Genomic DNA, 23,535 nt, shown 5'->3' on the forward strand with positions numbered 1-23,535 from the left:
GGCTTCAGTGTTATGTTGATTCCCAATTATATACCAACTATACATGTAGAAGAATTTACAATATTGTAAATTCTTCTACATGCATAGTTGGTATATAATTAATATAAAATATAAAATATTTAAAAAGTATATAAAATATTTTATGCTGTGTGTTAAAATACCATGTATACAAACAGTTACAGATATTAAGAATCTGATTGGTTGATGCCCAGCCTGATAGTGCGTGATTATACTGACACATATGCATACAATTGCTTATCCTTTTTCCCTGGGTTGCATTTCACCTGCTTACAGCTGAAAGATATCAGTTAACGCGAGATGCAAATAGTGTTGTACATTGCGGAAGGCATATATATATATATATGTGTGTGTGTGTGTGTGTGTGTGTGTGTGTGTGTGTGTGTGTGTAGCACAAGCGATTACGTTACGAGCTTATACGAGTCAAGTGACAAGTGACGCGCTTGACACACCATGTTCGCCGCTAGGTTGTGCTTTGAGTGCCACATGTTCTTTGGGGACAGGTTTGAGCAATAGAGAGTTAATGCTTTGAAGTGGTGTTGCCGGAGTCTTATTCTACACTCTCACGACAACGCGATAATGCTCGGAAGTATTTTTATTGATTTCACAGCAAGAATTCCTTAGACATTTTCTGTGGCATGAAGGAAGGAGATGCAGATGTGGTAGCAGATCTGAATCATTATCGTTATTATATATTTTATTATCACTGTATTAATCATTAATATACATCCTTGTACTGTGTGGTAGTACAATATATAGTATACAGATCAACGCAGTCAGTGCTCAAAGTTAGCCCGGGCTCGAGAGAGTCCGGCCTCTCTTCCATTTTCTAAGCAGGGGTTCGGCCCTGCCTTTGCAGGTCAACTGTAGCACTGCGGCACCGATTCGACAAGCACTGTAGGCGATTTTTTTCCCAGTAGTGCCTTGTGAGGGGAAATTCCAAGCCTCCAATTTTCGGAATAATGACTTAAATAAATAACAACTCAGTTTACAACCTCTGTCCGAGCGGCATGATTGTAAATGTCTTAAATTGTTGCATAATTTAATTGACACCCCACGCTACTCACTAACGAACAACTGTCTCCTGATAAATTGAAACCTACTAGGAATAGCTATTAACTTAAGCTTGAATCATTTCAACCGCGTACTAAGCTATTTGAGTATAGCTTCTTTCCTCATACAATTGAAAAATGGAACTTACTCCCAGGCGAAACTAGGTCCCTGGGTCTAAAGGCAGGGACTCCCTGCCTTTAGACTCCCTATCTGGAGTCTATCCAGATAGACTCCCGCTCGTTTCACCAACACAGAACGTCGGCGCGACCCTGTAACCCTCCCCCCCCCCCCGCGGCCCATCAAGGGCACCCTCGTGAGCACTCCACCCAGCACCGGTCATCGCAGCACCTTGGAAGCGGTCAACAACACAACCCCCCCTTTCCTTTTGTTCCCCCCCATCTTTCCGTCTGTGGAGTGTCTCCCCACCTCCCGTGTTCCCCCCCCTCCTTTCTTCAAAAAAGACGCTTTAAAAGCGGCACACCGCCACCCCCCGAAGAACAACCCCCTGAAGAAGGAGCCGAATGGGCTCCGAAACGTCGGGCTAATAAAATTCAGTTATTTGGTTGGAGTCAGTCTCAAGTTCTAATAATATTTTGTTATATGCAATGTACAAAGCCACTCCTGTGATGCCCAATTGGGCTGCAGTATGTGAAAATAAAAATAAATAAATAATATTATATAATCATTTGATAAGGCATGAGCAAAAACAGGTCAACAGCAATTGTCCTACTTCTGCATGCATTTTCCCAAGGCATTGCACATGACAGTCACCACACTCAGTTGCTCGACAAATTAAGATTCTTGACACAGCTAGCATCCTGTTTCACGAGTCAGTTTAGTGTGAACTTACCTGTTATTGAATGATTGAAGGTTCGCCTTGGTTTCTTAGTTTTCCAGCTAATTTTATTTCGTTCATTTTTTAATTATGAGTACTGTGCTATACCAAAGATGCGCGTACTTTGTACACTTCTGCAGTAAGCACGTGTGAAACCATGAAATATATTCTTGTATTGCCCTGAGGTTCTCGGTCCTTTTGGCTCCCCTTACCACCGGTATCACTAGCGCTGCCACCAGTTGTGCGGCCGGTACGTCGATACCGCCGGAGTTCTTTATTGAGCGATGTGTGAACGTGACACACGTGGCTTGCCCGTAAATCCTTTTCACTTGCGCGTGCCGCGTCAGCAGAACCACGGCGCTTTTCTTTATTTATTTTTTCTGGTGAAAATGTGGCAGAACATCAAATAAACGAATCTTTGCACAACACGTGTTTACAAACGGACAAACACGAAAGAATCAGCAGAGTCTGATTCATCATTAACATGTCTGATTGACCAACGATTTGGCGGCTGTCCATTGTATTTGTTATGTTGTTAATTATGCTGTTTCTCACTGGTGAGCCAAGCGAGACTGTACTAGTAGTCATGCAAGCCGTTCGTTTTCTTGCATTTCGCCACTTGCGTGGCCGGTTCCTTTTGCCGATGAGGAGCAGCCTAATACTCGCTCCATCCCCAGCAGCAATGCTCTACAAAGCGAAATATTGTCCCTTCATTTAAATCCCATTCAACCAGGATCAATGTCCTCATCACTGAGCCACAATATGTAAGGAATACTGTTTAAAGGCCGCAGGCCAGCTGAGGATGGACATAAATCGGAGGGGCCGAGGGGCCAAAGAATCTAAACTAAAACATTGTTTGCCGTGAGTATTTTCTCAGCAGCATGTGCCTTATTTCTTAATAAATAAATATAAAGATCTAGACGGACATATGTTAGCACTTTGTTTTGTTTTGTCCATATTCAAACTCTTCTAGGTGGCGCCACAACAGCTCATCGAAATGCACGCAGCGCGAATTCAAATCCACGGCGAGATTTGAGCGCGGTAAGCTGCTGTGTACTGGTATGCCAGGGTAGGCTTGACAGCTCAAAATTTTCTATTTGTACTTACGAGGCAGCAGTATTTGACAGAAAATAATAATACTTTGATGCTCTTGTCACACCTACAAGCGAGGGTGGCGTGGTTAACAACACAGCGTAATGCGCAACTGTGAACGCCATCGAACTGCGTGCCACCAGCAGCCTGGACGAGGCATTTTGGTAAGCTTGTATTTTATTTCTTCTTTGCAAAGTTTGTCGCAGGCAAATAATTTTTTATTTCTAATAGGAGCGTATTTGACTTCGCTATCGTGAGTCTCACGCCGTGAACAACGGCTTCTGCGATATCCAGAACGTATTGATGTGCTCAGTGCGCATTCATGATGTAATACGATACTACTGATATGGAATAAGCAGAACTGTGTAACCTCTATATCGTACAGGGGGGAAATGACAAGTAGATAATATGTCACCTAAGTGAAAAGGACACGTCTCGTTTGTACTCGTCCTTTTGTTTAGTTACTGCATATTTTGTTAATGTATCTTCATATGGTTTACTAGCCATGGCCGGACTTGGTGCTCTCGTTCTCGCGTGCAAATGTCCCGGTTTGCCGAGGTGGCACTGTGAACAGCGCCAGACAGGGCGCGACTAGCCCCGGTTCTTGAGCCCCTGGCCAAAAATTTATTTCTGGTAAAGGAAACATTTTCACAGGTCTGCACTGTACCCGCCATGGTTGCTTAGGGACTATGGTATTGGGCTGCTAAACGCGAGGTCGTGGGATCGAATACGGCCACGGCGGCCGCGTTCTGATGGGGGAGGAATGCGGAACCACCCGTATACTTTGATTTTGGTGCACGTTAAAATTACATGATCAAAATAAATGATTTAGGTGGTCAAAAGTATTTCGGAGTCCCCACATTATGGCGTGCCTCATAATCAGATCGTGGTTTTCGGAGGTAAAACTCCATGATTTATTTTTTTACCTTTGCACTATGTGTCTTGAAATGTTCTCCCTTGTTTAAGCGTGTTGTTACAAGCCTTTACCTTAGTTTTAACTGTGAGATTTGACCATATTTTCTCGGTGCGTAATGCATTCATATACAACAACCGCGGAAATAAGCGGCGGCTATTTGAGATCGTAGCACCTTTCCTCTAAGTTTTAATGATTACATGTCACTGGAAATGTGCAAGGTTGGAAATGCTTGTTTTCGTCCTTCACATTCTAGAATACAAATTTATACTTGGGTAATTAAAACTTGCAAAATGTAGTGTGAAACTTAATGCTAAACTTTATTTATTCAAAGAAAATAAACAATATTTTCAATGTCCCTTTATAATAGCATCATTGTGCACTGTGGACACTGAACTGGTTCGAAGGCACAAACCGACTGAATGGATTCTTGTCTTGCTTTAGCATAACTCAGTTTGAGTATGAAAGAAAAAGTACAGGTCAAAGGATGAGTGCTATCTTGCAACTGGTTTTATTGCACGACCCTACTGCGCATTATATGTGCCGCTCATAGCACAGATGACAAAAACAATTGAAACAACAGCCTTACAAGAAGCACATGGCTGCAGTCCACTGAAAACGTGCCCACCTACTTAGAAAGTAAAGTTCCTTGCCTGATAAAGATAAGGAGGGTGTACTCACGCACACCCTAACGTATTTGGCAATGGCATTAGCCCCAATAATGTCGCGCATCAGTTGAGTGTGACTGCATCATATGATGACACATTCTTTAAAAAAACTAGTTTGCATGCACAAGTTTTGCACTGCATGGCAAGGGACCTACTTCATGAACTTTTATGAAGGTGTAACTATGCTCGCCCAAGCAATAATTGATACCCCTTCCTGTCTGTCTAAAGTAGATGCCGTTGCACGACAAGGGAAACTTGTATACCACAGCTCAAGTGCAATCAACATGCCCGTTCATGTCTTTTTTCCAACCAGTGTGTCAAAAAGTGTGTAAAATACTGGAAAACATGCAATGACCCGTACGTCACTTCCCATTTATTCTGCGATATTCTGCTATCTCAACTGCAGGTTGCCAAGAATTAAAAATTACCAGAGGGCACTACTCGAATGGTGTTCACTGTACCTTGAAGAGCGTTCTTCATGGCAGCCACTGCGAATATTTCTCATTCATTGGGCATGAATATGTTTATTTAGCTAAATTTTTTAATTTACTTAATTGATGAGATGTCAGTGAAAAAGTTTTGTATGATGGTTACAAAGGACTGGTAGCAGCATTTAAAACAGCCAAGGATTTGCGAAGACTTCCCTTACCGAGAAAAAAAGCCCGTGAAGAAAATAAGAAGTGAGAATAAACGGCCCTGACCATGACAACGCTTCTGCGCACCAAATATTACACCAATCTTTACGCAAACTGTCAATTAGGGGCACTGGGAATGCGCAGCTGCAGTGCTTTCGCGACATGTCAGCAGTTTTTGGCGTGCAAGTACAGTCCCTACCAAACGCGAAGTAGCGCGATCTTGGTAACAGTTCGCTTTGCGAACCAATACAAGGCTGCGCCCCAGGTTTGCACATTCGTAATGCATGCATTGCACTGATGACAATGTTTCCATCTGAGACCGCTTATATTACTGATGCGGGGCACGTTCTCACGCGAATTCTTAAAGAAAAATTTGCGTTTTCTATTCTTCTTTTGTCGAAAACAAAAGACCACACTTGACCTAGGTTGTTAACGCTGTTATCAGTCATTTCTTAGCGTATTCCACAACTTTTGCATTGGCACCGTATTGTATAAGCAAGGAAATGAACATTCAATACAATTACATATTATTAGCTTGTTCACAACGGAAAAAACATTCAGTAGCACTAACTAACATAAGCCTACGAACATAGAGTTGGCGATGTACACGGAAAGCTCTCATTAATTTTTTTCTTGGCCACAGTTAGTTGTTACATCCAGCATGTAATTTACTGGTGGTTTCTGAGAAACTTGTACAGGTTTCCTTCATAGCTTCATGCTAAAGTAGGGTGGGCGAAAAGTTTTCCTGTCATGAATTTTACTTGTCTTGCAGGCTTCCGCAGAACTGATCTGCCATAATCAAATTCACTCCCTAAAGCATAATAAGGAACACCTTTTCTTCATATGCCTGTATTTCTCTCGTTGACCTTTACGAAGCTACTCACGTAAACATGTATTTACTACTCCAAAACGGGCAATTCATGCTCCAGTGTGTCAAATTTGCTGATCCCAGAGCTGCTCCAAAACTTCTTTGACTGCTTCCATTCCTGTATGAGTGGCCCATACACTCTAAGAAAAAAGAGAGTAAAAAGTGAGTCACGGCAACTTGACTCTCTTTTTTCTTCTGAAGACCCACTTTTGCGCGAGTAGAGTCAGAAAGAAGAGTCAACATTCCCGCATGGGTCGTTTGACTCTCAATAGCACGCTAAGAGTCATGGAAGATCGCCATTCCTCTGATATTCGAGATGAGTCTGGCGAGAGAAAGATTTTAATGCAGGAGAAGAAATACCAGATAAACTCTTCTGTTTTAGGCAGGCCCTCGGGTTCCTGTCCTGGTTGTAATGCCGTGTATCATTCTTTCATCCTTGTCATGTTCTGCAATTACTTCGAACTCTATATATTGATTTTCCTTGACCATATTTGTTGATACCTCACACGCTTAAGCGATAGCTGGATTCCCATGATAAGGAAAACTTGGATTTGTCACACTGGATTCTGACCATAAGTAAATCGAAAAAAAAGTATTGGCTACTAAAGAGAGCACAGCAAAGAGATAAGTTCAGTAGGTGCAGTCAACAGTGTCGATTGTAAATGTAATTCCGCGACTTAAACTAAATTTTGAAGACTTAAGTTCCAAAATCAATATCTTGTTATGAGGCGCACGGTAATGGAAAGCTGCAGATTTATTTTCAGCAGCTCGGGTTATTTAACGTGTACGGAATGCACGGTTACGCGCGTTTTCGCATTCTGCCCCCGTTGGAATGTGACTGCCGCGGTTGTGATTGGACCCGTCACCTCGAGCTCAGCAGCGCAACACCAAAGCCACTGGGCTACCGCAGTGCGTTGCGTTCCGCGGCCAGAAACAAATATTAGCGTACGCAACACTGCTTTGGAACCCCCTAGAAATATAAAAACAAAAATACAGCAGTTTCGCCCCAATGCTGCATGAACCACTGCACGAACCATTGCTCGAACCAAGGTTCGTTGTTTCATCGGCTGAATAAACTGCAGTAAACATTCGCTTACTCCTTAAATTAGGAAGCACTGGCTCACGCGCGTACGTGCAAACAACAGATCTCACTCAATGACGGCGAACACTCGCTGTCACAGCGTTGGCGTGACGAAGGGCGCGACCAAACGCTTCTGCTGCCTCTTCCGTCAAAGCGTCTCCGCAAAATTGCGTTATCTGAGCGCCCCCCTCCCCCCCTCCCCCCAGCTTTGCGTCCATCGGAAATTATCACCAAAACAGAGCGAGGGTGGCGCAAGACCGGGCTAGAGCAACGGCTAGAGGAGGAGAAGGGCGCTAAACTAGCGCATCCCTCTCCCGGCTTGCGCGCGTTTTATCACGTGACCTCCTATAGATACTTGGGGCGCCCATCGAGCCCGGCTCAGCCTCAAACACTTCCTTTAACGCGCACAGCCAATGGCGCGGGATAAGATCTTATCGCACTTGACTTTATACGAAAGCTCACGGTAACACCGACAGATATGTTTCGACGGTTGTGTCCATATAATTGCTATCGCAAAATTCGCAATAAATAGAAATTTTCACTAAGGACCAACCACGCTGCTTCTCCATGTCGTGAGAGAGCGGTGAACGATAGTTCTAGAAAATGTGTTGCTAAATCTCCGCCAAATGACTACGCTCGCATTTGGTGACAACGGCACACAGTCGCAAGAACTTGTGGAGGAAATACCGGAGTTCTGGCAGCTTCAGGTGCACTAGATCATTCAGTAACATGGGCGGCTTTGTAGTTCTACCTCACATCAGAGCAAACTGCACTCGACAGAAATAAAGGGCAGCCGCACCGTTATAGCTAAGCAAATTAAGGACCATTACGCCGCGTCTCCACACTTCGAGCATGCTCCGATAGCCCCCCGATAGATATTTCAAACGTAACCACGCTCGGACGGGCAAATTTTGCTTCTGCCAAGTGAACGTAGCGGGCATTTCAACACGCGTGTTAAATTCATGGCTGTTTCATTCGTGAACATTACTTAAGTGACATAAAATTATCAGTGAGCAAAACAGTTTTCATTTCAACGCGAGGAAACAAAACCGAAACTAGCGCAACTGCTTTGCTCAGTTGTGCAGATACAAAATGATCCAAAGCCGAAGCCGTCAATAGCATGACGCCATTTTAAAGTTGCGCTGTATCACGCGCGAGTGCGTTGTCGTTGAGTGGTTCTGAAATCGCTGCGTTAGGGGCGACTGCAACCAAGCGTTGCGGCAAGTTACGGTGGGAGCTTCTGTCCGTGCTGTGTGATTGCGACGAGGGGACCGCCGCCAACAGCAGCGTATCGCCGATTTCGTCTTTCGGTTTGCACTGCATCTTTCATTGTGATATGGGAGATCTCAACGGACAGAGACGACCAGATGCATACGAACCACTACCAGCGGGGACCTGTGACCTGTGCCATATTTCTCTTAACGTCTCAGGTAAGCATATCAGCTTTTGTTCCGAGTTTACAAACGGCGCGGACTCGGCCCTTCCGGTATGGCTACATTTTGCGCCACGTTTCTCTTGGCAGTTCCCAGACGTTTCTTGGGCATGCGTGCGCGTATGTATGCGAAAATACTACTGGCAGACGGAAGCCTCAGGAGAGCATCTGAAATTATTGCGAAGCTGTACTGCCAGGAGAAACACCGTTCTTAACGACTCCGGTGACGAGTGGCCTGTCGCATCGAAAAATCCGTATAATATCAAGTACTGCGTAACTTGAAGTGTAGATACAGTACTAGCACCAGTGTGACTTTCGCTGGCGAAGACAGGTAGTCGAAAAGACAGCTTGTGTATTCTGAAGATTTACTAGCGCTTTAGGTATATTACCGCGAATAATAAAAGCGCTGCAACGCTGTATGGCAGTGTCAGGCGATGTGGCAGCACAGATATCTTACGAGCGGTAAAGCGGCTGCATGCACAAGCGAACAGACACAGCGCTTTACAAGCGCTGAAACAGAAAAAAATTTATGTGCATTTGGCTGTAAGTAGAAAACACAAAACACGTTAGCTGACAATCTAAGCCGATGTATAATGTTATTATTTTTTATGTAATCTTTATTTTCATAGTGGTAAATATTTAAAAGCATGAATTTGCTGCAACCTTTATATAGTAAATCCTACAAGGCGTTCAAAACCTGGCTGTGTTATGCACAGAAGTTGTGGTATTCCTACTGGATTTTCTATTTTGAGTCCGGTGTTTTATGAAAAAGAGGGTCTTTTTATTAGTAGTCTTATGTTAGTGCAGATATTTGGCAAGCAGAAATGAATTGATTGCAAAGTGGTACCTCCTGGTGATCTGCATATAAACCCAAGTTTATCCTGTCTTGGCTATTGTAATGTGCATATAACAATTTTAAGTATATACTGCTGTAGTTGGCTTAGTCGCTGTCGCATAATTTGTAAAAGTAGAAGGCTATGATTATTTTACTGTTTTCATGCAGAAATACCTTTCTTTCTTGTACCAAGAAACGCTCACAGCATTGAATGAAATGAAGTGTGGTGTATTATTCTACTAATTTAATAAAGGAAATTTCGTCTGCACTGCATCAGAGATTAGTTTACTTTCTTTTACTAAACAATGCGTTATCTCCTCTGCTACTGCTGTTCTGTGTATTTTTGTAATTTTGAAATGCACTTTATTTTAGGTATTCAAGAAATTCCAACATCCAGAAGACGCCATCTTATCCAGCACGTTATGGGTGAGACAGATCGTAGCAGGCACTTTCGCATATCTCATTAGCATATGATGCTATTTGTTGTAATTTTTGTGTCCACTTTCCTGGCCTTTATTCATTTCAGCATTATTGTGCAAAGGGTAATACTTTTACATCGAGATAGAGTAATTGTCCAAAGGAGAAACATGGCTGGAGGAGACGGAACACATAAGCCTCCTTTGTCCGTATCTCTATGTTGCGCAGTTACTCTGTCATTGTCTACCAACAAGCCCAAGTTCTTCATCAGCTACATTTACTAATTCTCCGTTATTACAATTTCATTGATACAACATTGAAAGTACAGAGGTGCACAGGAAGACAGAGACTTGAAATGATGAAGAGCTGTAGAACAAGGAGCATCGCTGGAGCCAATGTTTCGACAAAGAGAAGGAGATAAGTTTTCTTGTCAAAACATTAGCTCCAGTAAAATGTCTTGTTCTATCACTATTTATGATTAAAAGACAGCATTATTGCTCTTGCTGCAGTATTATGCATTATGGAATAAAAATTAGCAGGGTTAAATGTCAGGAATGTGAAATTTCTTGTGTATTTTAATGCTATAGTGAAAGCCAGAAAAACAAGATGTAGAGAACCACATTGTTATTTGTCACTACCCAGTTTGGCCAGCTTCATCAGAGCATGCACTTTGTTGCATTATCGACCACTGGAATTCATTAATTGAATTGCTTCGTGATTACTTATATTTAGAGATGCTGAACTTGTTTTAATGCAGCTTAACATAGTGCGTGTAAAAAATATACAATGACATTTTAAGAGGCTTGCAGTTGACTAGCAGATCATTTGATGGTATGAGCTCGGGTTTCCACTGAGCTTCCATGCACAAATCGGATGCACATTCTTTTTTTTCATTGCTTGGATTTTCATAAGCATAAGTACCATTTCTTCTTTGTCGATGTTCTAGTTGTGTTGTAGGACCTAACTGTTTACATTTATTTGTATTGGTATCCATGTTACACAGACAGCTGAATTTTTCTTGTAAATTGTGACATGGTAGGACTAAGAGCATTTGTGCAAATTTGCTGCAGGTACACTCTGGTGGCTCCCGCCCCTGCATCCTACCACCACTGTGTCCTGACTACGTCCACTAGAGAGTTCGAAGCCTTTGGCGGCTCCTGCCACTGCGTCCTGCCGCCACCATGTCCCGACTATGTCCACTAGGGAGTTGGCAGCCTTCGTGATGATGCCAAGCAGGCTGGAAGCCGGCAGAAAGATTAAGGTAAATACATGTGATTAAGTGGCAACTTTTTGAGTGAAGTGGCTTGTAGCCACTCAGCAATGAAAGAGAACTTCAAAGCAGTTTAGACTCCCTGCTATCTGTGCAGGGATGCTCAAGTCCACGCAGTTTGCTTTAGCCGCCAAAAGGCTATGTGGATTACACGAAATGCGCTGCAAATTTTGAAACCAGTAGGAGGCCACTTGTACAATTTTTTTCCTTGCTTAACAAAAAACTGCTCTGATAAAGCTTTAGCAATCTAAAAACAATACAGTGTACACTCATACATGGTAGTGGGCATAAATTTACTAGGACTGCCTCAATAGTAAGTATGCCGATAAACACACCAAAACTGACTTTTTTTGCTAGTTCATCCTCATCTCTGTGCACTGCTGCATAATTTATGTTCCTGAAACCAGTTTTTGCATGCAGCACAACTCCTAAATATGTGGATTACATAAATTTGCAGCTTTTGCTGTAAGCCAGATTCATGAAAATAAAGTTAATGGGCCATTTTGTCCATTTTTAATGACCCATAATAAGCTGAGCAGTGGCTAATAAGCAGTTCAATTTTTGGTGTAAGGCCTCTCTTTATTGTCCTGAAAAATTTGGCCCCCTAATGAAGGAACCAATTTTTCTGCTATACCTTTTATGATGCATAGATTGGTGCATTACACAAAATCTCACTTAGTGCTTGCGCTAGTAAAAAAACTTTTTAGGTTAAGTATTTCTTGAAATTAACATTTGCGCTATATTGAAGGGCCTCCAGTTTTTCAAAAAAAAATTTCAAGTGGTCGTGTGCCAGGTTGGCACAGCTCGCATGGAATAGCCTACATACACAAATAGGGAGGGTCATGCCCTCCGTGGTTGCTCAGTGGCTATGGTGTTGGGCTGCTGAGCACGAGGTCGCGTGATCAAACCCCGGCCACGGCGGCCGCATTTCGATAGGGTTGAAATGCGAAAACACCCGTGTACTTAGATTTAGGTGCACATTAAAGAACCCCAGGTGGTCGAACTTTCCGGAGTCCTCCACTACGGCGTGCCTCATGATCAGAAAGTGGTTTTAGCAAGTAAAACCCCATAATTTTAAGTTTTTTTAGGGCGGGCGAAGTAAACTTGACTTTATGTTAAGATACTATTATTAATCTACAAAAGACAAAATGAAACATTCCATCCTATAAGCAGCTCTTCACACTCATTTACACTTTTGCACATTTTTATACCTGAAGTCTGGTGGCTTGTGTCTGTTTTCATTATCTGTTATGTGCCGATGGTAAACTTCAGGTTTGCCCTATGGTGAAGAATATTGTGGTGCTTATAGATATCGATCTATGTTTTTCAGGTTGCCTCGAAATTTTACCAAAGCCGTACCACACACTCGGGCCAGGCCTTTTTGCAAACGGCGTATAACCAAGCTCAACGCATGAGTGTCGAGTGAGTCTGGAGATCAAGGCAACCTGCTGTGCAACCAGCATGCAACCTTTGGTGACCCCTCTACATGTTCCACCTATTTCACAGCTGCACCTCAGCTGCAACTTATCCAAACAGCATCACCAACTGTGGTCACTCATCGAACCATGGATGAATGTTGGGGTGGAGTGATTTGAAGAGACATTCTATTTGTCTCTTCAAATTCTTAGCAAATACTTGTGTTATTATAATTAATATGTGTTTTTAGTGCCTAGTTTTTAATGGTTCCTTTCTATTAGAATTCTCACCATCGATTCCTGGTATTATAATGTATGTCTTTATGCCCAGTTTCTCGTAGTTGTTTCGTACTTGTGTATGTAATTGATAGGTTCATACTTGTTATACAGAAGGCTGAAATGCAAACTTACAGCATTTTTTTTTCTTTCTTTTGATAATCTACAGCACTGCAAAGTGTTCAAGAAATGTAACCTAACATGGGTTCTCGTGCAGGAAAAATTTAAGAGCAATATAGAGTACTTATTTCAAACACCCATTATTCTTGGAAAAGTCAAAAATATAGGGGCACAAAAAAGAAAATATTAAACTAGAGAAACATGAGTTCCCCTCATAAGTCTGATAATAATGCGACTTCCTTTCACTGCAAAGATACCAGTAATGTACTCACATACAAGGTTTCAAACAAGAAAGCTATGATGCCCTTGGCATTTCTCAGTGCCTCTTTGCCACACTGACGAATGTCAAAGGCATCGTAGGTTTCATGCACACATTGGTTGTCTTACACTTTTGTGTATTGCATTTCTCAAACACAAAGGTTTACAGCAGTGCTTTAAATAGCAAGTGCATTTCCTAATTTATTAGTGCAAGAGTAACAGTGCAGATCGTGTAAAAATTATTTTACAGACTATATGTCCATGGATGCACGCTTCTGATGACATAGCAGTGACGTGTTCGTGGGATGAATGTCTTTATTTCAGATTTAAATATGGGCTTCCAGGTCTGGGTTAGTCTCCTACACTGAGTAGTCTAAGTCAGAGCCCATTTACTAGAGAAAGTGAATTAAACTAGGAATTATAAACATCAAAAGATCTTGTTTAGGACACCAATTAGACAATCAGCAAGGTTCTTTGGTTATTCATTTCCAAATTTGTGAGGATATATTTTATGACTGGTTTCAATATTGTGAGAACAAATATTTGTTTATTGTCACACTAGAGTTGGCTGCCCCCATTTGTATACAACCCCTTTACAGGCTAAAAATTCAGTGTGTTACCCTATTTACTCGCATAATGATCGCACTTTTTTGTAAAAAAAATTGACTCAAATTCAGGGGTGCGATCATTACGCTGGTTAAATTTCCCGCAAAAAGAAAAAAATATATTATCTGGCATTTACTACGGGATGACAACAGGTCAACAAATAGGCGGCTGCTGCTGTATGTAGTGCAGGACACGAAAAAAAATGGTGGCCGGCAGAGCAAGCCGAACGCGCTGAATGCGTTTTTCTTCTCGTGAGTACATTACAGTGCATTCAAACAGTTTTTTCCATATTAGTAATGAATAACATCGGCAAGTTTGCGGCAATAACATAGCCATGCCCACTTTGAGGGGACAGAGATGGGCACGCTTAGCTCTGCCAGTGGCATAGGAACACATGGTGGGCATGCTGCGGAAACTGCGGCATTTGTCTTCACCACTATCCTAGTGTGGCACGTTTCCGCTAAGGGTGGGCGAATATCTTAGCTGCGTTACAAACGTCGGCGAATGAATAGGGTACACTTCTAACGTATCACTGTAAACGTGGCTGCTATCATTGCCGCTCGCGATTTGTTGCGTGCCCACAAGTGCAGATGAGAAGAATCGAAAGACGCCTTTTTTTTGTTGTTTTTGTTGACCACAACCATTATAAAGCCTACACATAATAAAGGAAAGTTTGGTTGTAGCTTTTTTTTTGTCGTAGAAGTGCAGAAAGTGATGAAAGGAATGAAATGGGGCATCTGCTTAAGAAAGTTTTTTGCATGCAGTCTGCTTGGTTTGTCTTGAAGGGTCGTTCGCATAGCAGTCGACAGATGGTAAGCGCGATCATTATTAGCTAGATTTGGCACATGACACATCGCTGCGGCAAGTTCGGGGTGAAATCGTTACATGGGAAATTAAAAAAAAATCGAATTTTGACGACAAAATTTAGGAGTGCGATCATTACGCGAGCGCAGTCATTATGCGAGTAAATACGGTAATAGGCTGTTTTTGGTTTCGTGCACTCTATGTTAAGGGATGCAAATGGTGACATACAACAGAATGCAAAAATGACTAATGAATTCAAGCAGGGCATGGGGCTTTTTAGGCAGATGCGTGCGTGTGCAATTTATAAAGCTCCCCATGGTATGTCTGAAGGCATTTTCTAACACTTTGGTAGAATACACTGACACCCCCTTATTAACTCTTCGAAACAACTCTTTTATATATTTGTACTAGAGATTTGAATATACTGTCATTCATAAAGTGTTTTATTAGATTTGAATTGTCATTTATTTTTGTGTAGCTGCTGTTTTTCAGTTATGTGCTACACAGTGGCAAAATATTTTTGTGGGCACTTTCCTGTGTATAAAATTTTCAGAAATAGCTTCATGCTGTAACTTATTTAGCTACTCGTATACTGCAAAGTGGTGATACCTATCCAAACGGCTTGTACAATTACTGTAACTATGCAAAAATATATTAGGGCACATTAAATAATTTTACAGATTGCAATTTCAATTAGATATCAGCATTCTGCATATCTTGAAGAGTACGTATGCCAAATTTCGAAGTATAGGACAAGTATAAGTGCATAAGGTTATTCTCATGCTATTGTGAGAAAATGTTTTTGAAGTATATTCAATAGTTTTTTTTTCACAATAGCATGAGAAGTATGCAAGATTAGTAGGCAGGCCTCTCTGCCTGCCTACTAATTTTGCATACTTCTAGTAACTTTACATGCTCTTTGAATAGATATCGGCACTTTGCAGTCTACAAAGAGCTGAGGTAGCTACAGCACACTGCTTTTTGTGAAAATTTACACAAGAAAGTGCCCGCAAAGGTCAGTGTATTTTCCCATTGTGTAGGACATAACTCAAAAAGCAGCTAAAGAAATACTAACGACATATATGACATCTGCATGAAGAACTCTACAATTTGCTCTCTTTTCAAGCCTCTAGCACGAATAATAAGACTGTTTCGAGTAATGTTCAATCTGCAAAACATGCCCCTTGCTATAGTGACGTACAACATAGAAACACAAATTGAACGCAAGTCTTTTTGTTGAAGCGACTCTGGGCTGTCTTCCCAAGGGCTTCTGTTAAACACTGAAATTTCCTGCATTTACCAGAAGTGCAATACTCAAATGTTTGTGTATGTGCAATTGGTATTGGCAAACTAACAGAAAAAAGACAGTTCTGTGAAATGAAGAATTGACTACAACTTTGTTCGACATTTACATTTTAACTTTGTTCGACATTTGCATTTTGACTCCATATCTTTGTTTTGTGCTTTGTACTGAGCGTTTCAGCAGTGACTGCCGCTAAAAATTGAACATAACTGCTTCATGACAATGCGACAATTTTCGCTAACAGAAATTTATAGCAGTGGCAGTCATTATAATTACCGTACTCAATAACGTCTAGTTTGTAAGAACTCAGACTAGCACCAGTTCCGAGATACACAACCCAAAAAGACATGATCAGATAGGTTTATCTTCCACACAGAATTGTCCCATAAAGCTTACAAAATGTTTTGTGGCTAAGTAATATCTGCAACAGCAAAGCATGTTCCACCAAGTATGGCGATAAATATTTCAGAGCTGTCAGTCTGAGGACTCCTACAAACAATACCTTCAGCACTGACTAGCCTCAATAATAGGATGTCAGCCATTTTGCTGAAATTAATAAAACTTCAATTATTGTGATCTTGTTTACGAAAACATTTGCAATTGTAATTCAGTTCTAGTATCTGTCACTTTTGTAAACATTTTCCAATTAGCTTTTCAGACTACAATTTTTGGTAATAGAGGTATTCATTGCAGAAAGATCTAGTACATGGCACTTAATAATAAAGGTACTGGTCATCGTAGACTTTCTGTTGCACAGCTGTTTCTCGAAATCTGAAAGGATGTACCCGCCTCCTTATGTTAGCTAGAAACGGAAATCTGTCAGTATGTTTTGTTTAAAATACAGCTGATCAACCCGATAGTTAGGCTGCTTGCCAAATATAAATTATAACGATAATAGTGAAGGACCATAATAACAGAGTGATGCTGACTCATAACTATGCCCAGCTACATCCACGCAGCTGTGCCATACAATGTGCATGTGTTCAGAAGAGCCAAATGCCCCAGAGAGAAAGCAACAGTAACTCATTGTTTGTCATCTTGTTCAAGCAGATTATGCGCTAGCTGTAATTTATGCTCAGTAAATACATAAATCAGTCATGTCAGGTGTCTTACTTTAGGTTGCAAGTTCGAAGTTCTTGTAATCTTGCTTGTTTTTATTTTGTTTTCTTTGTGAGAATGAGTCACTTGGTTGCCTTCGCACATATTCTCAAAACTGTTTCATCACTGGGAATCAGGAAATTTAATTTGCATATGAAATTCCCAGTTACTAATTTGGTAGGCTTTGAGCTTAATTCTCTTATCTTTTATATGTTTATCTACCAAGTAGTCTTATCGTTCATTGAAACATATCCATGTAATGCAGAGAGGGCACCCAAATTATAAATATCTCTTCTTGCTTTCTACCCTGCTCTGGTGTTTTCAAAACCTAGCATTGGTGCAATGGCCTGTCTGCAGAAAAGTAGTAAAGTGGCTAAATTTAAAGGTCAACAACATAATTAAGATACAAAGCAAAAATATAAGTTCGCAATTGTCCCCCATAACGAGAGTTCTGCTTAGAATTTTTAAAAAATTGACATCCTGCTGTGGTGTGAGAATTGCTTTGGGTTCCAAGGGGACTACGTAGCACCTGTACTAGTGTATACAAAGCAAAAAAAAAGATCACTCCAGATTGGAGCGGCAGTGGGAAGTCAAGCACAGATGCTTTATTTCACGCACCATTAATGTGGTTTATCATCTGCTCCTGTTGTATGGGAATGCATACATTGGGAAGACAATCCTTTGCGCCATTGTTACCTTAGCGGGACACCAGAAAAAGGTAGAAATCGAGAACAGGTATTCACACTTGGTTGCCCACAGTGTGTTATTTGGATGTGTTTCACTCTACAAAAGACTACTATGGTAGGTAATCATAATGACAAATGCAAAAGAATTAAAAGAGGTATGTGTCCGTCATCCGTCCGTGACCTCCAGTGTTTATAGAAACACTTCTTTGTGTATATGTGCCAAGCCGTAGGGAGGCTTTACGTAACTCAGTCATGCTTGCTAAGCTAAAGATTGGAATAAGGAAAATCACAAGAACATTGTATGAGTGATTTATAAATGTGGCACCTAAAGTAACTTATTCATGTATGTCCTGAGGATAGATTACAGCCAGTGCATAATGTGCTCTTACAGGATGACCTGTGATGAGTAAAAGAAGCCTTCCTCACATCTTCCTCTTTGTTTCTTTTGGATCTTTGTGCACTATGTGTATTGTTACAGCTGTGTGCATGCAGCTGGGTATAGTTTGTTTATGTGTTCTGCTTCCTCTCTTGTACTCATCATTCATGCGCTATCTTTGCCGTAACGAAATACAGCTGCCTGTACTACTTATTTTGTCAACATGTTTGCATTATGGAAAGTTTTGTATTAGCAGTTATTTCTACCTGTGAAATTGTCTGTGTCAGCTATTTTACTTAGTCTTAGAAAAGTATGCTTCTCAACATAAATAAATGATCAGTGTGAGTGTTGCTGTATTTATTTTTGTAATTTTGTCAGTTATGAGGTTTTTATGCACTGTTGCATGTTGTATGACAGAATAAAATTGATGCACAACTTTTTAATGTGGTGTTTTTCAGATCAATTTTCATCACGCTAACATGCACAAATTGTTTGGGAAAAAGTGCCAACAAGAGTACCATAAGGTAAGACAGCTGTTTTTACTATTAGACTGGATTATCAATTGCCAACCAGTTGTTTTCAGCAAGCATAGCATAATGCATAGATAATGTAATCTAAGTTGAAATATTGTTTTTATTGCACTTCATTATATGGGTCTCCTTTGTACATAAGTGCAGCCTCTCTTATTTGTTATGTGTAGCTTACTTGCTTAGAATGTTAAGTCGTAAGTTAAGTCTTTTAGAACAGGGAAATAGGTTGAACTTATGAATATTTTGACATATTATAAGAGACTTGTGCGGTGGTGAATTAACCTTCTACATGAGTTACATAATATTTTGGGGTCTCATTATGGTTCTGAGTGGCATTGCAGTGTCATGCATATGCAGCTGCAAGCTACATATTGGATATTTATTTAAGACTGTTTTGCTTAGTTGGCTATTGATTCCAGTTTAATGGTAAAGAGAACTGTCTTGCTTTCATAGTGATTCTGTGCTGACTTAAACATTTGAATTTTCCAGAAGACAGTAACAAAGATTGATGAAATATTAACTTTTTCTTGCTAACCTGCCATGTGCTTTTTGTCAAGTTTACTGTGGATTCTTTGTTATCCTATGTTATCTTTTCATAGTAGTCTTCTTGAGAACTAGCCGTAGTCGTGTGTACTTACAGCAAGAGTTGTTGACACATTTTGAAAAGCGGCTCGACACTGCCATCCAAGAGTGAAACGACTTGCAAGAGGCCGCATTTGCCGCTAGCATTTGCAAGAGGCCGGCACCACGCACTAAGGGTAACTTGACACACATGGTGGAGTCATCAGACTCATCTAGAATAGTTACCTGAATCATTCTTGCACTGTTCACGTGACACTTTATCTTGAGTCGTTCGACTCATTTAGAATTGTTAACGGACTCCCTCAGCACTAGTCTTGTAACCCTTTTGAGAGGGTATACGCGACTATTACAACAGAGTATGCATGACTATTGTGTGCAGAGTCACGCGAACACCTTGTATTGAGCACAGATAGTCTCGGGACTCTCTGCCAAAAGAGAGTTCGGGTGTTTCCCACAAAGTGAGTCGTATACGTGACGAGTCCAGACTCTTCGAAAAGAGTAAGGGATACTCTTTTTTTTTCTTAGTGTGTATAATGTTTAATGAAATTATCACTGGTATCCCGGAAACTTCAACATGTAAACATCGGTCCGCCAAAGTGCCTACATCTCAAAATTTTGGTTAGAACTGATCACTTTATTTGCTGCAGGACGGAAGCTGCCTTGATATTGACACGTGTACTTGTCTTTATCGGGCGACACGTCTCACCGCCCAACAAACGTTATCGCACAGCGCAGGACGCGCCGGCATGTATCGGAAGTTTCTGGAATGTTATCGATGTTTCCATCCGCTGTCTGTGACAGAAGCTTGTTGTAATCTGATTGCATGTGTGCGTGACGCGAAGAATGTAGAACTTTGTGGAAAGCACGCGGGTTCCAGCGATTACTCTGGAACATTCGACGACGGATGTATAAAAGCCGACGCGCTTGAACCACCGATCAGGTTTTCCACGATCGCCGAATGTATTCGCCGCTATCATTCTTTGAGTATCGCCTGCTTTTTAGGGCACAAGTTCGCCCAATAAAACGCTAGTTTCATTGATCACAGTTTTGCTGCTTTCTTCACCGTCACTACCACGTGACAATATCTACAATACATTGGATACTACGTGCAGGATTATGAATGGCTACCTGAACGCTGCTTGAAGTGGGAAGCTCTACAGCATCACTTGTGCTCCTTTCCATGGGTTGGCAAAAGGAACCGTGGCACGCAACTCTACAGCCACCTGTGCTCTTCACTACCTTCGGAGGAGATGCATTGGTGTGCTGTACGTATATTTGACTATGGGTTGCAGCTGCATGGCCGCGAATTTTCCCCCCACATCTCAGTAAGGTGCCTGGTGGTGGTCTCGTGCTGACGATGCTCTCTCGGTGAGCGCATATTTCCCCCCTCATCTTTTAAGAGGTTCAATACTTACAAGCATTTGTCTCGCAAACCATATTTATTTCATGGGAATTTTCCATGTCTCAATAATTTCTCTCGTCGTATTCGAGTGCTGATTGCCGTGTTATAGTTTGTTACCGAAGCTTTCCCTTCAAGTCTAAATATTTTAAGGTAGTTTGTCGTGTGCGTATCATGGCCACGCACGATTATATCGCCTTAAACTGGCTCTTTTAACTATTACACGCAGAGACAAAACAACAGCGCGCGCATTAGATCCCATAGATGAGATGAATATTTACAATTATATTAGGGTTATAATTATATTCGAATGCTGATTGCTGTGCTATCGTTTGTTAACGAAGATTTCCCTCAAGTCTAACTATTTTGAGGCAGTTTTTTCGTGTGCGTATCATAACCACGCACGCTTATATCGCCTTCCGTTTCTCTACCACGGGTGCGCTTTAAAACCACGGCGCTGCAATTTTGCTTTCCTTTCCTTGATTCTTCTCCGCCCTTAAACTGGCCCTCTTCACTAATACACGCAGAGACAAAGCAACAACGCGCGCATGCGACCCCATAGATGAGATGAATACATACATATAGAAAATTATCAGCCATAGCTCTCGTAGTATAGCCTTCTGGGCCGTTTCCTTTCTTTTTTGTTCTTTCTAAAGTAGTCCTATTAGGGTTATTATAATTACACGAACGTATTTCGCCCTCGTCAGCAGCAGTCCTTGAGATAGCTATTCTGGCGGCTAGCTCCCCACGCCATGCGTGCCGCCCTCGCACATTTTTAAGCTTTTCCTAGACGCTAGAGCTATACTATTGTGTCCGTGCAACCTTGAGCGATCGGAAAGCGCGTTTCCCCCTCTTGGCCGGTGGAGAAGGGAGGCTTCGTTCAGGCCGCGAAGTTTCCCCCCACATCTCACTAAGGTGCCTGGTGGTGATCTCGTGCTGACGATGCTCTCTCGGTGAGCGCATGTTTCCCCCCTCATCTTTCCCCCCCCCCTTTTTTTCCCAAGACAGTATCAGTCCCTTTCCACGTAAGCATGAGGCTCGGAGCAGGAGTTATGGCGCTTGAAAGTAACCTGGGGCCTGACGAACCAACCGACTGAGCTATCTTTCCGGGCAACATCCAAAGGTCATGAGTTCAAATCACCTGTCATGTTCCTTTTTTCTATTTTTTTTTCTTTTTTTAATGTCTTTTCCTTTATTTTATGACTGTACGGGAACCCTCTTAAATATATATATATATATATATATATATATATATATATATACATCCTCAATTAGGTATGAAGACACATGTGCAAGTCATAAATACCAGGTTCTCTAGTCGAGTGCCATCCGTGCGGTATAACTAATCTCAGATTGGTCAACCTTGACTGATCAAATAGGGCACCACTGTAGGTTAAATGAGGCGTACAACTCCTGCGGGACCCGCCTTGGTTGCTCAGTGGCTATGGTGTTAGACTACTGAGCATGAGGGCGCGGGATCGGATCCCGGCTACGGCGGCCGCATTTCGATGGGGGCGAAATGCGAAAACACCCGTGTACTTAGAATTAGGTGCACGTTAAACAACCCCCGGTGGTCGAAATTTCCGGAGTCCCCCACTACGGCGTGCCGTATAATCAGAAAGTGGTTTTGTCACGTAAAACCCCATAATTTAATTTTTTAATTTAACTACTGCGGGGACGGTAGAGTATCTGTCTCCCGTGCAAGAGGACCGTGGTTCAAATCCCGGTGACGCGCTATTCTCCACCGGAAAATACAAAAAAAACCGTGTGTTGAGAATATTGCACAAACAGGCCTGGAGTGCGGCCTGATCCCGGCGACCAGAACGGTAACGCGCTCTCTCACCAGAGCAGGATTGGCCACCCTGGTGCAGTACTTGGCCACAACCTCCCATATGAATACAACAATCAAACCCCGGCCCTCAGTCCCCAGCAGCCGCGAAGACACTGACCACGGCGGCGGTCAGATCTGTGACGCTGCAGAGGGTGCTAAGAATACCTGGCTCCGGACAGGCCGCCATTGGAATCTGAACCTGGCGACGTTTAACGTTAGAACGTTATATTGTGAGGCGGGTCTAGCAGTGTTATTGGAGGAATTAGAGGGTAGTAAATGGGATATAGTGGGGCTCAGTGAGGTTAGGAGGACAAAAGAAGCATATACAGTGTTAAAAAGCGGGCACGTACTGTGCTACCGGGGCTTAGCTGAGAGACGAGAACTAGGAGTCGGATTCCTGATTAATAAGGAAATAGCTGGTAACATATAGGAATTTATAGCATTAACGAGAGGGTGGCAGGTCTTGTTGTGAAACTTAATAAGAGGTACAAATTGAAGGTGGTACAAGTCTATGCCCCTTCATGCAGTCATGATGACCAGGAAGTCGAAAGCTTTTATGAAGACGTGAAATTGGCGATAGGTAAAGTCAAAACAAAATACACTATACTGATGGGCGACTTCAATGCCAGGGTAGGCAAGAAGCAGGCTGGAGACAAGTCAGTGGGGGAATATGGCATAAGCTCTAGGAATAGCAGAGGAGAGTTATAGTAGAGTTTGCAGAACAGAATAATATGCGGATAATGAATACCTTTTTCCGCAAGCGGGTTAGTCGAAAGTGGACGTGGAGGAGCCCGAATGGTGAGACTAGAAATGAAATCGACTTCATACTCTGCGCGAACCCTGGCATCATACAAGATGTAGACATGCTCGGCAAGGTACGCTGCAGTGACCATAGGATGGTAAAAACTCGAATTAGCCTAGACTTGGGGATGCAACGGAAGAAACTGGTACACAAGAAGCGAATCAATGAGTTAGTGGTAAGAGGGCAACTAGAGGAATTCCGCGTCAAGCTACAGAACAGGTATTCGGCTTCAACTCACGAAGAGGACCTTAGTGTTCAAGCAATGAACGACAATCTCATGGGCATCATTAAGGAGTGCGCCATAGAAGTCGGTGGTAACGCCGTTAGACAGG

At 42.0% G+C, this 23,535-nt stretch overlaps 1 protein-coding gene and 1 long non-coding RNA gene across 6 annotated transcripts in view; one reads left to right on the top strand and one right to left on the bottom strand.

Annotated features, from left to right (window-relative positions):
• Positions 1–23,535, bottom strand: part of LOC135918035 (solute carrier family 41 member 1-like) — a 640,016-nt gene that overhangs the window by 417,112 nt on the left and 199,369 nt on the right. The window lies entirely within an intron of this gene.
• LOC135918028 (uncharacterized) lies at positions 8,538–11,022 on the top strand. The gene is made up of 3 exons (XR_010569512.2): positions 8,538–8,593; positions 9,803–9,856; positions 10,918–11,022. It is a non-coding gene; the product is annotated as an uncharacterized lncRNA (long non-coding RNA).

This window comes from Dermacentor albipictus, chromosome 5 (genome assembly GCF_038994185.2).
Source record: "Dermacentor albipictus isolate Rhodes 1998 colony chromosome 5, USDA_Dalb.pri_finalv2, whole genome shotgun sequence".
NCBI classification, from domain to species: Eukaryota; Metazoa; Arthropoda; class Arachnida; order Ixodida; family Ixodidae; genus Dermacentor; species Dermacentor albipictus.